This window comes from Natrix helvetica (assembly GCF_964273705.1).
Source record: "Natrix helvetica genome assembly, chromosome: 4".
NCBI classification, from domain to species: domain Eukaryota; kingdom Metazoa; phylum Chordata; class Lepidosauria; order Squamata; family Natricidae; genus Natrix; species Natrix helvetica.
The window spans coordinates 37,293,143-37,312,026 of record NC_138550.1 but is presented as its reverse complement, the minus strand read 5'-3'; the positions used below and the strand labels follow the sequence as shown (position 1 = coordinate 37,312,026).

Here is an 18,884-nt window from a genome sequence, read left to right as displayed (position 1 = left end):
ACTTTTGAGACAACCATGACCTGCATGACTGGGAATCTCCATAGATATGTCCAAGAAAAGTTGTACACCAGTAATTCAGTCTCTTTGCACAAAATCCCCATATTATCTTTGGAGACTTGGCATCTTTGTTAACATTTCCAACCTTCATAAGTCCTTATTGTCCAGAAAATCCTGTCGTGCATTTGAGTTGTTTCATTCCATATTAATGGGACAAAGGTAACTATGATAGCAATGCAGATTCTAGGCCGCAGGACTTGGCAATTGAGGCACTTGAAAGAAACATTCCTGTAGAAATCAATGGCAAACCAGCTCCGTATGCTTGCCAAGAGAGCACACCCTATTGACTTAAAAGTTAATGGAACTCACCAAAAAGCTTTCAGCACAAAAATGTATTAAGCAAACAGGAATATTGGAAAGGGATGCCAGCACATAATAAAGAATGAGTGAAATATTGGCAGCATAATATAAAAATAATTCCAGTGTTACAAAGTGGCATTTCACCACTTGGAACTAAATGATCTCTCTTGTTTTGGTTGAAGCTAAATAGGTTGAGATTTAAGTTATATTTGGATGAAAGCTCATAGAATGTTTTAATAGAATAGGCTTATTTTTTTAAAATGGGTAAATGCAAAATTACTTTTTTAGCCAGCGGCAAACAAATGTCTGTATTCTATGATGAACTAAATGAGAATCCAGGAAGTTATCAGAAATGAGTTCATCTAAAAGGAGATGAACTTTACTGCTTGGGATGATGCTATCTAGTTTTGATGGAAAATCGTGGACCATAATTAGCATTGGATACAGGCTGATGCAAATATTTATTTTCCTTTGATCTTCATAACATTTTACTCCAGCATGAATAAATCATTAGAACCTAAAAGTAAACCTATAAACTATGTGTAAAGCTATCAAAGCAAACAGCTCAATAAAAGTACTATGATAAATAAGTAAATTGTGTCTTTCTGCATACCTTATGAACCTGCAGCTAAATAAGCCTTGAAGTCTTCCTCCCTTAGTAAATATATATTTGGAAACCTGGTAATGCAAGATGTTATGATATTTTCTGTCAGTTAGAATTAGAGGATTAAGGAGAAGATGGTAATTGCAGCATAAATTGATTTTTCAATGCAAAAGGTTTTACTAACCAATTGAGCTGAGAGGATATTGCAATCCACACATCACCTATCTGTCACTTTTGAGAGACTGTGTTGTATCTTGCTCAAAAATGAGTACAAGGAAAAACCTGAAGATAATATAGAATCCAACCTGATAAACAGAGAACTGCTTCTATTATCATAGAAATGTATTTATTTATTTTATAATCCACTGGTAAAAATGGTGCTTAAGATAACTAGCAATAGAAATAAGGCTAACGCTCCAAATTATAATTAACATCCACACAGGCATCCATCCATATGGAGTGGGGAAAACAATGACAAAAATTAAACGACAACTTTATATACAAGTGCTTCAGCTTACATAATAACATCTGGTTTGGGATACAAATACATAATGTCAGCATTTGTGTGATCACATTACTAAAGCATGTATGATGATTTGACCTTGTGGTTTGTGCAAGATTCTACTAGACTCCAGTCTAATACACATAAAATGCTGCTTTTCATAAAACACATTAAGGTACTTCTTTTTACCATTCCTTTTCAATTGTACTTGTTTTTTTTAATTAATCATTTTTATAGCTTTCTAGAATGCATTCAGTTTTCAATTTGCTCTATTCATTGCCTCGATTACAAATAATGAAAAGATGTATAAAATATTAATAAACAATTACCATACTTGCACAGTTGTGTATAATCAATATTATATACTATGGGTAATACTGTACCTTCTGCTTCTCTCGTCTTAGATTATATGCATGTATACTCAGAAGTAAATCTTATTATTTTCAGTAGTATTTGTATCACAGAGATTATATTAGTGTAATGTTGCTACTATAAGCCCTATGGGACCTAACAGATCTTATCTTCTAAGAAACTATGCATGCATAGAAGACTTAAGTATACATTCCTGGAAATAAATTTCATTCTGTAGCATCATAGAATTTTCTTCTGTTGTAGCTTAATAATTCTACAGACAATAAAGAAAAAATGTCCACAGGCAAAGAGAAAAGTTTCAGTAATAACTGGATCTATTCTACAGTAGCATTAGGATAAACATATAAAACAATATATCCATTTCTCATTGGTTTAATGTACGTTTTGCTCCATATGGTTAAATTTTGTAATTTTTGCGCACATAAATGCACTTTAGTATATAGACTAAAGACTAAAGATATTGAGTATATAGACTAAAGATATTTTGTATTCTAAAATCCTGACTGGCCTCTTAGTGGATTAATACAGTTGATTATACAATGTATAATTTGTCTTGTTAATGTTTTCCAAACTTCTGAAATACAAAAGATAACTCATGGAGAAGGGACTTCACTTACTCTAGAATGATAGGTGAAGATGAAGTCCACAGAAGTTAAAGTTAAAGGTTTACTACAATTCATATTTTACATATGAATTGTAGTAAACCATAGAAAGATGGGACAAAATTAAAACAATCTAGGAAAAGCTTGATTTCTCTGTTAAAATAATGTTAGTAGAAGTTTAATAAAGCACAGATTTTGCATCCCTGCTGAGTATATCTTTCTGTTCTACTCTCTGGATAATAGTTACATATAGCATTCTGCATGTTTTAAGTTTAGCTGTGATGTAGAAACTTGACTTGGCTGTGCCAGCAAACTGATTCATTTGCAATCCATATTTAGCAATGTATCTGCAGCATAAAAGATCTCTCCTTTATCCCAGGAATCAAACCACACAGAGAGGAATAGACACAGACTTCTGGATTCTATTTTGTATTTCCAAATAAGGCAAAACAAAAATTTAAGAAATGCAAACTTACTTTAGAATACCCCCCAAATTCTTTCAGGAGTTATTTTTAGCTTTAAAAGATCTTTGTTATATATCTGAAGATGCTGCTTGCCTTTGATGATATCTTTTTGTATTGCTCACCAGTTACTTAAACAAATAAACAAACTGAAAAGCCCCAGATAACTTTTAAGCAAACACAGCTAAGATAATGCTGGTAAAAATTCTAGCAGCAGCTCATGGAATTTCAAAACAAATGTTGAGTCTTTGTTGTTCAAAGATACCTAGATTGCAATTCAGACTGTAATTTTAGATTGGGAAAGATGATTCCCAACTAGTTTTCAGTTCTTAGATGGTAGGGGACTAATGGCATTAGAAGGTTTAGCCTTTATGTAGCTGTGGATCTCTCTGTGGATGTTTAGTGACCCTCTTTTCATATTTCCTACCTATGGAGGAAAAGAACAATTTAGTTGCAACCATTTTGAAGTCATTTTTGAGGCTGCCATATTATGAGCTGTGGTGGCGCAGTGATTAGAATGCAGCACTGCAGGCTATTTCTGCCGGCCCAAGGTTGACTCAACCTTCCATCCTTCTGAGATCAGTAAAATGAGGACCCAGATTGTTGGGGGCAAAAAAAATTGTGCGCCGAACCTGCAGTAATGCTAGTAGCAACCCACCCCTGGGTAGAGGGGATTGTTGAATACACTTCCAGGACCTGGCAGAGGAGTTTACAGAACAATCTATTAGACAAAAAAACCACCACAATTTGTTCCCAGCCAGATGCCAGCCTTAGTACCCGTCCTATCAAGATGTCTGGGGCTGTCTTGACATGTTATCTGGGAGGAGTTTGAACTTGTTGGGCCTGAGAAAACAGAAAGGATCCTTATGACTGAGCTGGCCATTAGAGCTCACCTGGAAGCTTTCTTGGTTAGTGAAAACTTCCAGAAAAGTGATGTGTGGTTTGGCTTCAGCAGTAGGATTTTTTTCTGTGTGAGAATGATTCCAACACCCTTTAAAGAAGCATTAGTCTACTATCTCTTCAGGAAGCCATTGCTGGACCCATCATTCTTGGCAGTTTTTGTCTAGTTTGAGAAGGTGGTTGCACATAGCTTCAGAGGTCCTGGATAAAGCAGATTATATGGAGCACTTTCAGTCCTGGATACAGGACCAAGATAGCATTGGTCATGCTTTTTAATGACCTCTGATAAGAACGAAATAAAGTTAGTGCATTCATCCTTGCTCTTCTTGACCTTTCAACATATTTCAGTACCATCAACCCCGGTTTCTTTCTGGACTTACTGGTTGTAAAAGTTGGGAGTGGGTAGCACTGTATTGAGCTGGTTCTCCCCCTTCTTCAATAGCTAGTTTCAGTCAATATTGATTGAGGGCAACAGACTCTGTTCTGAGCTCCTAAATTGGGGATTGCCTCAGCATTTGGTACTTTTGTTGCTGTTTAACATCTATATGAAGCCTACATGATTTGGGTGCAGCCATCCATAGCCATGGGGTGAGTTATCATCATAGTATATGGAGGCTATAAAAGTTTGGATGGTAAGCAACAGGTTTTGGCTCAACAGTGACTACATAGAGTGGACTTGGGTTTGGGGCTGGGCATCTGGATCTAGAAATTGGCTATCGTTGGTTCTGGATGGGTTTGCAGATTTGGTATACAATCTGGGACTCTTTCTGATTTCATGACTCACACCCTTGAAGAGCAGGTGACAATCGTGGCTAGAATGAACTTTACACAGTTTAGAGTTTTGTGCCAGATGTACCCCTTCCTGCACCAGGAGGCTCTATGGCTAGTCACTATGCCCTGGTCACTTCCCCTTTGGAGTACTGTAATGTGCTTTATATGGGGCTCCTCTTAAAAAGTGTTCAGAAGCTTCAGTTGCTGCAAAATGCGGTGGTTACCTAATGCATACCTAGATCTATGTATATTACACCTCTGATCAAGAGGTTACCCTCTATAAAGTCTTACATGGCATGGAGACAGTTATTTGAGAGAATGCCTGTTTCTAGTAAGAGGATCTATCCATCCCATTAGGTCCAGCAGAAAGAAACCTCTTATGGATTCTGACCACTAGAGAGTGTCATCTGCTTGGACCCAAGAGGATTAGATTACTTTTTCTGCTGCACCCAACCTAGCAAACATCATTTCCTCCCCCTGCCTCCCCATAGGTTACTCTGACTCCAATGTTGCTAAGTCTTCTGAAAGTGCCTGAAGACCTGACTTTGCCATCGGCCTTGGGGCTAGAGAGTGGCTGGAGCCTGTAAAATGGTTGTACTCTTCTTGAACGACTGCTTTCCTAGTGACCGTAGTATATGGTTTCTAATGTTTTTTAATGTTTTGTATTGCTTACATGGTTGCTTTATTCTTTTATTTTTTTATAGTTGTATATATTAATTGTAACTTAGTGCAGTCATGAATGTGAGATGGGTAGATATATAAAATGAATGAATGAATGAATGAATGAATGAATGAATGAATGATGCTGATCTTAATATTCTTATGAAGTATTTAGATTGGTCGGATAAATTCAAACATGTGTAAAACTGTCTGTTTTATGAATACAGTGAATGAATGCTTGGGTTGAATCTATCAACCATATAGAGTATAATATTTATGTAATGTGCTGGGAATCCAAAGAAGTTCAGCTAGGAGAAAAATGGCTGTAAACAAAGATTGCAGGATTTCAAGAGTGTTCGGCAAAGCTATGAATGTGCAGAGAATTTGGCAGTCTTCCCACCCCCTCCTTTTACGCTTTTAAATTCTACTCTTATCTGTCATTGCATAGATTGTGCAATTTCAAAGAAAGAAACTTTAAATAACTGTGTGTCTGGTCAGAAACTTTACAAAATCAAATTGTACATAATGTTGACAAAGAAATTGGGAGTTATAGCTTACAACAAGGGTTCTTGAAGGTATTTCAAAAGGTTCAGAAATTGATGTTAGGTAGGAATCATTCAAGTTACGATACAAACCATTTTCCCCCCTTTGAAAACCATGAAAGCAGGACTTATATTCAAAGTTTAAGTGCCTTTCCTTCTACAGGGATAATTTTCTAGGTGCTATATTTAAACCAGAAGAGCCTGTGCATAGTGGGTAAATGATGCCCTTTAGGCTGTGCAGCATAATAAAACAACTCGTTTCCTTTTTAATGAAATCCAGAATTCTGAGAACCTCTTCAGTAACTATATAAACCTTCATTAAGATCCAAATATAAAGATAGCTTAGAGCCATTATCTGTATCCCATATGAGAGTCTGTTGCTCTGAGGGTTCAATTTATATTATTTAAAGTGTGTCCAGATGTATCTTCCTTCCAATCTTTACTCCTCAACTGATAAATGTCCAAATGGTGGCTCAAATCTTATGTTTCAATTATGTCCAGATGTACCTTCAGGGAGATGGTAGGAGTGTGAACAAAGCAGATAATAATAAAGGATCACTCCTTCATTAAATATTCATCCTGATCAGGGTGAAAAGAAAATAAATGGTTTACTCCTAGCTTGGCCATCAAAAGAAGGTATATCTGCACATTGCCTATAGATATTTGTTTACATGTGGTTTTGAAACCAGCTGGGTGGTTTTGGGCCAATAACATTCTGTCAGCCCAACACATCATACAGGATTGTTGTGGGGGGGAAAGGAGGAGGAAGGGTATTAGGTATGTTATTAGCCTTGTAAAGTAATAAAGGCAAGACAAAAATTTAATAAATAAAGCAAAAAAAAGTTTAACTCAGAGATGGAATGAAGAAGAGTCAAAGGAACAGGATTATTTTGTAGAATGACCCTTCTGAAATAGACCTACTTCCTAACTCAGACAAAAGGTATTCCTGTAAACATAATAAAATGTCCTGCAAAAGAATTTTAAAAAAGACCCAGGTGTAGGCACATCCAGGACTATTTTCCATGATATTAATATGTTATAGCTATATTATTTCGTTTCCCTCAAAAGGTCCTGGCTTCTGATGTTACCAGTAGATCATTGTACCAGAGGTGGGTTGCCAATTTTTTTTACTACTGGTTCGCTCCCGCTCCCGCATGCACTCCTGTGCGCGTGTGACATTTCTGCACATGCACAGAAGCGTCTGAGCAGGAGGACAGAGCCTCCCACTGCCGCTACTACTGGTTCGGCCGAACCAGAAGCATCTCACCTCTTCATTGTACTGGTTGAAAAAGATCTACCATTATTTGCCCCTGTTACACGATTCACTTGCTACATCCATGGACATATTTTTGCGCTTAAATGCATGTTTCTAGTTTCTTATGAACGCATACTGCTTCAACAGCTTTAGTAATTTTCTTTTTAGGATTAAACGAAAATATTTTCATGGAGGTAAGCAAGTGAATAATGTAATGGGCAAATAATGGTAGATCTTTTTCAACCAGGTACAACGGTCTACTAGTAACCTCAGAAGTCAGGGCTTTTTGAGGGAAACAAGATAATGTAGCTATAACATATTAATATCATGGAGAATAAGAGAGTCCTGGATATGCCTGCATCATTTCTGGCTCTTTTTTGAAATCCTTTTGCAGGATACATTTATTATGTTCCTTAAACTTAATGAGAAAAAAATGTTGTTCAGTGATTGAGTGTATGCTGTGCATGGGGAAAACTGTCCGAAAACAACTGAGGTTCAGTCTTTGTCCTGAAGCATCATGGATGTGCAAAGAGACATATAAGAAACTATATGAAACTATTTACAAAAGACTTGTGAACATACTATGGAAAATTGCTTCCACATGACCAGCCAACCTGATATTGCAGGCCTCCCTTAGTTCCCAGCTAGTATAACAAATGAAAGTTGTGAGAAAAGCTACCATAGACTGCTTGCAGCCAGATGTGATCAATTAAGAACTGAAAGGACTGTGCAGATTGATAAAAATCTAGTCTGCTTTTCTGTAAATGTTAGGATGATTTAAACCAGTATCTTTTCAAACTTGGCAATGTAAAGATGTATGGATTCTCAACCTATTGTTGGCTAGGTAATCTTGTAGTTGATGTCCACATATATTAAAGTTGTCAAGTCTGATTTAAATTTATAAAGTTCAGACCTATATCCACAACTTCTTACAATATATAGAACCTTTGGACTGTGTTTGTTCTGTCTTCTTCTAACTTATGTGCCAATGCCAATACTATTTATATAAAGGTAAAGGTTCCCCTTGCACATATGTGCTAGTCGTTCCTGATTCTAGGGGCGGTGCTCATTTCTGTTTCAAAGCCAAAGAACCAGCGCTGACCATGATCATGTGGCCAGCAGGACTAAATGCCGAAGGCACACGGAACGCTGTTATCTTCCCATTAAAGATGGTTCTTATTTTTATATTATTTTTGCATTTTTACATGCTTTCGAACTGCTAGGCTGGCAGAAGCTGGGACACGTAACAGGAACTCATTCTGTTATGTGGCGCTAAGGATTCGAACTTTTTATATATACAAGCAAATAGTCCTGCTACATATAAATATCTCCGACGCAGCATACTATTTTTGTCTAATGTCAATTTCTGCCCTGTGTTTTTCTTTTATAGCTCTATATTTTTTGTTCTATATTTTAGAGCAATTTCCAATAGCATATTTTCACTTGCATAGCACCAATGAATAAGTGTTGTAAATGAGATTTAGACCATAGCTGACCTGGATTCCAAGCATATGTGACATATGACATACTTTTTTCCATATAACTTTATTAATTTTTTAAAAGAATAGAAAAAGCTAAGAAAACTAACAAAAAAACTAGTGGCGGGGCGGGGAGGAGAGAAGACAGAAATTATAGAAATTATAGAAGCACAATAACTACAGAAACAAAAATAAACACAAAAATGACTTCTGACTTCTTTTATAGAAAATATAGATAAAACATAAGTTCAATTGCCATTCTATAATTGCAGTGTAATCTCCATTTTAAAAATAATAATCCATAAATATTACTAATACTTAAACTAATAAGACATAATTTAATTTTTTTTTTGTTTTCTGCAAAAAGTTCAAAAAGGGCTTTCAGTTGGTGTTAAGTTTAGCCAATTTCTCTAAATCAGAGCTGTCATTTTTGCCATCCTAGTCAGTTCAATCAACTTTAACAATCACTTTTCCACTGTAGGTATTAACACATACTTCCAACTCTGGGTATAGAAGTCTTGCTACTGTTAAAATGTACAAAAACAAAATGCCATGTATTTTTTTTTCAAACTTTTTGTCCATCAACTTTAATAAAAATATATCTGGTCTGAATTGTGTATTAACCTTGATTTTTTTTAAAAAAACATATACTTTGTTTCCATCCAATAATTTTTAGCTTTTTTACAAGTCCTCCAAAGGGGATAAGAAGTCCCCTCTTTGTATATTCATTTCAACTATATGGTTAAATCATATACATTTTTGACAATATTTTTGGTGATAAATACTACCTATACATCATTTCACAGAAACTTTTCTTAAGATAGTAACATAGTGTACATTTCAACACTTGTACACAGCAAAGTGAGATTTCTCTCACTCTTTTCTAGAAATCTTTTAGCATTTTATTCTGTTTAGACTTAACATGTTAATTGTCACCAACAACTTGTGGTCAAATGTCATAGTTTACACCGGGGTCCCCAAACTTGGCAACTTTAAGACTTGTGGACTCTAACTCCCAGAATTCTCCAGCCAGCATCCCATTCAATTCCAGGAGTTGAAGTCCACAAGTCTTAAAGTTGCCAAGTTTGAAGACCTCTGGTTTAGACAAAAGCTTTCTGCATTTTAAATTATTAAACATTCCGTTGAGAATTTAACTGAAGAGTTTCAGTGGATCTGACTTCAAATCAAACTGGGAGTTTCAGTGCATCTTACTTCAGTAAATATTCAGTGAGGGCAAAACTGCAGTTCATGTTAAAAGTATTTTTAAATTTAGCATGTAACCTATAAGTACAAATGGCATGAACTGGAAATTCAGAGGTGGCTGAGATCACACAGAAGTGGAGGCGGAATATATCTCTACTCTGGCACCAATAGAAAACTTTCTTGTATGCAAATGTTCTTTCCCTGAAGAAGAGGAAGAAGTTCAATCTCCTAAATTTACTGCAAACTTCATAATTATTAGCTGGGCACCAAATCAAGCTGCCTGTATTTGAAAAACATTCAGAATGCTGTATTTATCCTTACCAGCTATTTGCACTAAGTCACCTACCTTGAGGTATTTGGGGTTGTGGTGGTGGTGTAGGAGAGTATAAAGGCCTCTGGTCTTGGATCATGAAAAACTACAAATTTGTTCAATGTTAATACCGTAGTGCTTAGTTGGGATGACTCATGTGAGACCTGCACCAAGGAAAATTTGCTTGTATTCTTTTCTTGTGGATTTTGTGATTCATTTTAGCATATAGGCACACCTTATGTGAGGTGTAGGCACACCCTTTGATGATGCATAATTGTGCAGTCAGGATTAGTCCCTCTTATCTGACTCTGTGTCAGCCAGTTTCTTTTCCTTGAGTTTTAACTGCTGGTTAAGGATTGTATTGATAGGACTTCTACATCAACTTCCTGCTTTTTAAGTGACTAATTTTTATTTAATCACTTTATTTTTTTAAAAAAAAACACAGACACACATTTTGTTTTGGCAAAGCAATAGCAAAAAATAAAGACACAAATACTTACTGTGGATCCAATGCCTAATCCAGTAGAAATTGCTCCTGAACAAGGTTCATCGAATAGCATGACATTCCAGGAGGTAATACCTACACACCTCCAACTTCTTATTTGTTTTAAGTGGCTTACACATAAAAAGTTATTGTGAACTATGCCCAGCCTATTTAGAATAAAAAAATTTTAAATGTAAGGTTTTGTTTTGCTTTAAAAAAAAAGTCGATGTACTCCATTACAATGCAATATTAAGCAGAATATTTTACCAATGAATGAGTTTGTTAGATGATGGCAAATATGTTAAAGTAAAATAAAAAGGAAATATGTCATTTTTTCTTATAAGCAAAATTCTGAAGATTTCAATAGAGTTCAGTTTCACTATGAAAATAGAAAGCCCAGAATACGTTAGTTTTTACAAAATCAGACTTATACAAGATAAACAATCAATATGTACAGTAATTTACAGAGAAATGGCAGTTACCATGTGCCAGTACTTATTAACGGTTAAAAAAAACTGTTTGATGATCTTAGGAAATTGAACATTTCAATTATTTGGTAATTTCTCGCCTTTGAATAATTATTTGTCAAAGGCATTTTAATCTGCTTCCTGCTAGATTATTATTATTTTTTTGAGTGAGGAAGATTTTACAGGAATGGACACATTACAGATTGACTGTCATATTTTAATCTTTCCATTTACAGACCTTTCGTGTGATAGGCAAAGCGTAATTTATTTATATAATTTCCATTTTTTTTTCTGGAAGTAATGAACATAACTTGAACCAGAGTAGTTCTTTATAAATTGATGAGAAATGGTGTTGAAAGTAATGTTTGGCCTGTTCACCAAAGTCAAGACTCCATCTTGGGCGATATTGATCTGATTTCCATCTACTTTATAAATTTGACAAGAGCCAAGATGATACAGAAAAGGCAGCTAGTGGGTAATGAAAAGCCAGGAAATCAAATAACACAAACATAGACATCCTTATTTAACTACTGCTTCAGAAAATCTAGTTACATGGCCAATAATTGATGCTTGGAGCAGTTGACCAACACCAGGAGAATCTCAGATTTCCTATCTGAGAAGCGTATGAGGTTCATTTTGTGACTGCTTACCATAGTCATAAAACCCCAAATGTGCTTTTTCAAGAGACAACTAGATTTTCTGGATTTTTAAAAACAAGATGTTTCACTTCACTCCCCAACACTGGAAGTCTTTAAGGAAGATGTTGGATAGCCATTTGTCTGAAACAGTATAGGGTTTCATGCCAGGGGGTTGGACTAGAACATCTCCAAGGTCCCTTCCAACTCTGCTATTGTACTTCTCATCCAAAAAGCTTCTTCAGCTCCGAGGGTGAGAAGCGAAACATCTTCAAAGAAAAACCAGACAGTCCATTTGCCTCTTGAAAAAGCACTTTTGGGACAACCATGACCTGTATGACTGAGAATCTCCATAGACATAGTCATAAAACATTGCAAGGACTTTAGAAATAAGAAATAAGTTCAAAGCGCTGCACTACAAACTTTTATTGACTGTTATTTCTTGTTATTTGTTAGTCATGGATTCAAACGCTAATTCTAATAAATAAAGGTAGTACAAATATAAATGTTTTAAATTATTTCCCCTCTTGATTATGAAGAGATTTTACAATCCAGACGGAGTCTCAGGATTTCTTCAACATTTGCATAATTCTTAAATAATATAGAAATATTCTTTATTGTTAATACTTTTGTCTTATAGAGAAAAAATAATTGTTAGCTTAGTCTAATTTGATACATACCTATTTTGTTTTACAAATAAACCTCATTCATACCTCAACTGGTAAATTATCCTATGAAATGCTTGTGTGCAAGTTTGAATCAGTAAGACTACCAATATAAATGCATGTCATGCACTTGTCTCTTTTACTTTCCAAAAATAGACTTTTTTCATGTGAATCATTAGCCTTGTTTGAATTTAAATTAGATAGAATGTTGAACTAAATAAATGTTAAACATTTATTTAACTCCTCAGGTTTAAATGTTTCCCTTAGCTTTAGGGTAAAATATGTTAAGCAACTGGAAAACATTCCAAAGTCACAGTTGGCTTTAATTCAAGAAGTTAACTGGATTTGCCATTATCAGGTAAGGGTTTTGTGATGCATGTGTTCTGTAAGAAGCAAATATTCTGTCATGGTTATTCAGGAATGTGGCTGTGCTGAAGCAATAAGCTTATCACTTTTGTCAAAAGATGGTAGGAAAGCAGGCCTAGATTATAAATCAATAACATTGCCTATCCTGGATTACAAGATAATGTGCTAAATATATATATTTTCGTAGATTTTCACGGGTGTAGGTATGCTGGTTTTGTTGTATTCGGGTCTTTTCCAGTGTAAGATTGAGATTGTCTTTGCAACGTTTCGGCAGGATCTCACCTGCCATCTTTAAGCTTGGGCTCAAAAGCTTTATATATATATTTGTGTTACAACCCCTGGTATGCCTGAATATGGGAGGAAGGTCACACTCCCTCTTTCTGTCCTTCGGCTTCATCACAGAAGACCATGCAGGCAGAAAACCATATTTTTATTTTTAATGTTGCCTTTTTTTATATTTGTGTTGTATTTGTACTGATAAATAAATAAAGGGAGTCTCCCTTTATTTATTTATCAGTACAAATACAACATATATATATATATATATATATATATATATATATATATATATATATATATATATATATATATGTGTGTGTGTGTGTGTGTGTGTGTGTGTGTGTGTGTGTGTGCGCGCGCGCGCGCGCACGCATTTGTGTTACAACCCCTGGTATGCCCAAGTTACAGCAACATTATGCAACATTAAAAATAAAAATATGGTTTTCTGCATGGATGGTGTTCTGTAATGAGCCGAAGGACAGAAAGGGGGAGTAGTGAGCTCCCTCCCATATTTGGGCATACCAGGGGTTGTAACACAAATACATACCTATTTCCTTGGCTCAGCTGATAAGGAGGAGAGCTTGTGGCTTAGTGGCTAATACATCTGCCTAATATGTAATACAGCCCAGGTTCTAATCCCAGTAAGGGTATGGTTAGCTGATGAGAGCTAAACAGCTTGAAATAGATCTATACTAGTCTCCCTTTATTTATTTATAAGCACATCAGCACACACACACACACACACAAAATAAAATGTATACAAAAGACAGCCTTTGCATACAGAAATAGATAGCTCCTGGATGCTTTATTCAAATTTAGTGTGGGGCAAAATCCAGAACAATCCTTTTTTGTTCATATGATCAGGATTAGCTTGGAGCTAAGAGGTTCATTGGGTTAAAAGGATATTCATTTAATTCAATTAAGGCCACTAATTCAGCGCTCTGGCAGCTTATATGTAAAAAAAAATCCCAAAAACAATGCATGTAAAAAGATTATCATCATCTAGAAAGCCATTTTAAAAAACCCAAACATTTAAAAGCTATATAGAGATTCCACAATTCTCCTAGCTCAGGGCTGGAAAAATCTCGCCAAATTTGTAATGATATTTCAGAATGTGGTGAGGAGCTGTATGAATCCCATTGGCGATGCCATTCAGAGGAGAGGCACCACAACAGATAAGACATGCTTCCAGAATCCCAGAAAATAATATTTTAATTGACTGGGTCCAGTCTGCTTGACGCATGAGACAGGCAGAAATAATAGGAGGAAAGGGAACTAAGCCTTATCACATGAAGGATTCATAGGTGATAACCAGCACCTTTATAGTACCTAAAGCCAACAGGTAACCAATGTAGCTCACATGAGCATTCTAAGATTAGCCATGGTTTCTGAGCAATCCTCAAGGGCAGTCTATCTAGAGTGTATTACTACAATCCAGTCATGAGAAGACCAAGATAGGAGTGACTATCCAAAAGACTTGAAGACAACATTTTCATTTCACACTAAGAAAATCAGTAGTATGAATTATATTTCAACTAGTTTGGCTTATTCTAGATTGCACACCTTATCCTCCCTCAAAGGTAAAATGTTGGAAATATTTTCTCAATAAGAGATCTGTCCCTATTATGTATTGTTTATTTGTCTCCCACAAACAACAGCAAAAGTTCTAGACCTGATTTGAGTTTTAACAAATATTATTGCAAGGTCTATCACTCAAGAACTATACAAATTTTCCAAATAATTTAAGAATAAAGGTCTTGGAACGAAGAAACTTTCGTTTTCGTACCCAAATTTTGAGTAATTTAAAAGATGAGAGAGCCAACTTCTAAATCTGACAACTTTGTGGAACTGAAAAAAAATCACCGTTTATTGCATGGGTACTCGCCCCCCCCCCATTTCTTTAAAAACAACTTCTTTTAAATCGATATTAGTAATCACCAAAGAAAGTTTGTATATTTTCATAATTGTTTTGTTCAAAATAAAAGCAAAGAATATAAAACAAGCTATAATGTACTACATATCAAAAAACTTTTATTGTGCATACAATAACTGTATGATATTCATCCAGATAGCACAATTACATCTAGACTTTTCAGGATTAAAAACAAAGCACCAAATAAATGTGAAAGACAAAAAACACTGTAGATGTTATGTGCATAAATAAAATGAGGTATTCTCATTTTACAATACTCAAAACAATTGCAATAAATATATAATAATAAAACTGGCATTCTAAATAAAAAGTTGAAATGTGTACAACGTTAGGGATAAAAAGCAAAGTCTACAAAAAAGTAAGAAACCAGAGTTCCTTCAGATTTCACATAAAATGAGATGGCAAATACAGTATTTAAAGAAAATCTACATAATATTCTAATATTTTATTCATTTTATTAATTTGCAACCATATATACTCATACTTCACTTTTTAAAAATATAAATCAAAATATCAGTATTAACTATGATTTAGGGTACAAAATTGGAAATACAAAAGAAAACTTTCTTTATTTCCTATTTATCTTCATGAATAAAAACAAATATTTCTGAAGATTAATTCACTGTTTCTTGATGATTGGGAGAATCATACAGTAGTTAAAAATACATATAATAATAAAGATAAGAAAAAACATTACCAAAAATTGTTGCATTAAATTGGCTATTTTTCATGGCATAATTATCAGAGAGACCTGAGCTTTAAATAAGGGAAGAACAATGCACTGCTATTAACAGTCACTTCAGGTAAAATAACAGAAATTATATAACTGAAAAACAGGAATTATGAAGCACCTAAATATAAGAAAGACACCATATATAGCAGGGGTGTCCAAACTTGGGAACTTTAAGACTTGTGGACTTCAACTCCCAGAATTCCCCAACCAGCATGGCTGGCTGGGGAATTCTGTGAGTTGAAGTCCACGAGTCTTAAAGTTCTCAAGTTTGGACACCCCTGGTATATAGTATTCTACAGATTTGAGAGAAATAAAGTGGATCAATGGTTGACTATCTGAAGAAGGCTGATAATATAGTACAGTATTTACATACTTCCACAATGGACAGAGTCCAACACTTGAGTTTCCCTGAAATGGTTTCCTGTGGAAAAGTATACAGAGGATATTTAAGGGTTGAGTTTGGACCATGTGTTACATTAGATGAAATTGTGTAGAATAATTTATAGCCCAATGTTTGTTTATACAAAAATCTGGCATAGCCTGCTTCAGACAAGTTAGACAGTTTACAATAAATAAAAGGAATCCCCATACAAAGAAATCCCATTTATACCTAACCAAAAAAAAAGCATATTACCAATACAACAAAAAACATGATCTTAAAAAACCAAGAAAAATCTGAAACAGGCGATTCAAACTACTTTTTTGTTGTTGTGAAACACTGCTATACTTGCAGCAGTGTGGTGAACAAGTCTATCACGCTGAAGCATTATTGTCTAGGTATAGATGTTATCTGACCCCTCCAGCAATTGTTTTGTTAAAGCAGTCTTGCTATGTGGTGAGAACCATTGCATTTTGTGAGACTTTAAGATCATAACGGAACTAATCATGCCAAAACAGGCCAAAAGTCTGCAAATCATGGATAAAGTTCATAAACTTTATGAACTTTTGCACTGAGGCTGCAAAATACTTCACAAAAGCAGCTGCAATCCACCGGCTTTCCCGTGCCCTTCCTAAGAAAATCCTACACTCTACTAAAATGTGAATGTAATGATTTAGAATACTCTATAAATAATTAACAGAAAAATAAATTAACAGTGGAAAATGCATACAAAATTCTGACAATACTGGCCTTGTTCATCTGTGTCCTTTTCCAGGTACGGAATCAACAATTGCCCAAAGAACCTGCTTAATGTAACGGCTTCATTAAATATTAATGGTTTACTTTGGATTAAATTTTAATCAATATTTCATCAAGAATAATCAAGCATCAAGCGATTTTCATAGACTACAAAAATGATTTCAGCCCAATGGATTATTATAAAATATATACCTCAAGTTCAAAGAAGGCAAACTTGTCAAATTCTGAATTAGGCCATAAATAGTAGTTAATAGTTAGAAGAGGATGGACAATTATGGCAACATTATGAACTGTAGACTTCAACTCCCAGAATTCCTGAACTAGCATGGTTCACCCCTGACTTAGAGTTTAAAGTGGTACAAATGAGGTTGTGGATGATGCAAACAACTCTGAGCTTTATAGTGAAAAATCTCTCCCCATTATTGTATGGGGGGAGATTTAAGGAATGAAAGTTCCTTAAGAGCAGGCTTCAGTCTCCTTATCTGAGACCACTATAATTCTTTTCTTAATGCCAATGACAAAAACCACAACATGTTTTCATTGTTCTTTTACGCTAAAACTTCAACTTGAAAGCAAAGTCTTAAACGGAACACAAAAGAAAAACTGTAAAATGCTGTTACCATGATGTAAGAGGAAATCATTGTTTTATTCAAATAAATATACAGCAAAAACTGAAGGGAATCTCTTGGCCATCAACCACCAGAAGTACTTAAATCACCTTGGCCACTTGAAGATGTGTGGATGACAACTCCCAGAATTCCCCAGTCAACATAGCATAGCATAGCTGGCTGAGGAATTCTGGATGTTGAAGTCCATACATCTTCAAGTGGCTAAGGTTGAAAAACTGAGGATATTTCCTGTGGATACACAATGATTTCCTTCTCAGATTGCAACAATGATAAACATCCTGTTCCTTCTTAGGCAAATCCTTAAAACTTGGCTTTATTCCCAGGACCTGGATTAGAATGAAGTCTAACCGCTTGTAGACCCTTTTGCTTATTTAATTGATTGCTATTCTTCTCCAACTTCTCTTCAACTCTATATTGCAGTGATGGCTAACCTTTTCATCACTGAGTGCCAAAAGCACATGCATGTGTATGCAAAAGCACACTCATAATGCAATGCGTGCGTGACCCACACCCCGCTGCCCAGCGCACGTCACATCCCGCATACGCCCACCCCCAGGTATGCGTGGCAGAGACTCGAAAACCAGCTGGCCAGCATGCATGGTGGAGCTGAGCTGGGGCGACAGTTCGCATGCCCGCAGAGAGGGCTCCGCGTACCACCTGTGGTAAGCGTGCCTTAGGTTCGCCATCATGGCTATATTATATGGTTTGGATTGTTTTTCCCAGTTGCAAATTGCCCAGTGTATATGCCACCTATGCATTTAATAAATAAATAAATAAATAAATAATGAATAAATAAATGAATAAAAGAAGTCCTGCAGAAGACTAAGGTATGTAAGTCCATATTGCCTTCATTTTCTGTTAATTGTTGCAGGAACTGAAATGATCCCTGAAATAGAACTGGATACTCAGAACATCCAAAATGCAACCGAGATTTCTGAAGAACACTTGTTTGCTCGAAACTTAAAGCAAACTTGTTTCAAATCTTTTCTTCCCTGAAGTCTCATTAAAACAGTCAGGGCACGTTAACAACGCAAACTACTATAAATGTATTATGAAAAATTTCCAAACAGATATTTAGGAAAATAACTATAAATTTTCCAGCTACAAGCTACAAAAGGGTAGCAAACCTTTTTTTCTCTTTTACAATAAATAAATAAATACTGTTTTACAATTTGAAAAGTATTGCATTAAATAAATTCGACAAAATGGCAGGTACGTTGTACCCTGGAGTGCCATTTCCTATTTACATTCTTCTGTGCAAATTCCAATATGCTAGGAGTGAATTATGCCAGAATGAGATAAAGGTTAGGTGGTATTAGCCACATAATTCTCAGAAGTGATTCTAAATCTAGGACTTTAAAAAAAATCCACAAGATAAATAATGTTGCATTTAAAATAATTCCTCTTTGTCTCCAGTTAGGATACTCCAAAAGAATTAAAAATGCAAGTTCAAGTAAAGAAATGGAGGTCTAAACACATATACTATATTGCCAAAAGTATTCGCTCACCCATCCAAATAATCAGAATCAGGTGTTCCA

General features: G+C 35.3%; 1 long non-coding RNA gene across 3 annotated transcripts in view; it reads left to right on the top strand.

The window, feature by feature from the left end:
- Nucleotides 1-18,884, top strand: part of LOC309392277 — a 112,360-nt gene that overhangs the window by 46,395 nt on the left and 47,081 nt on the right. The window lies entirely within an intron of this gene.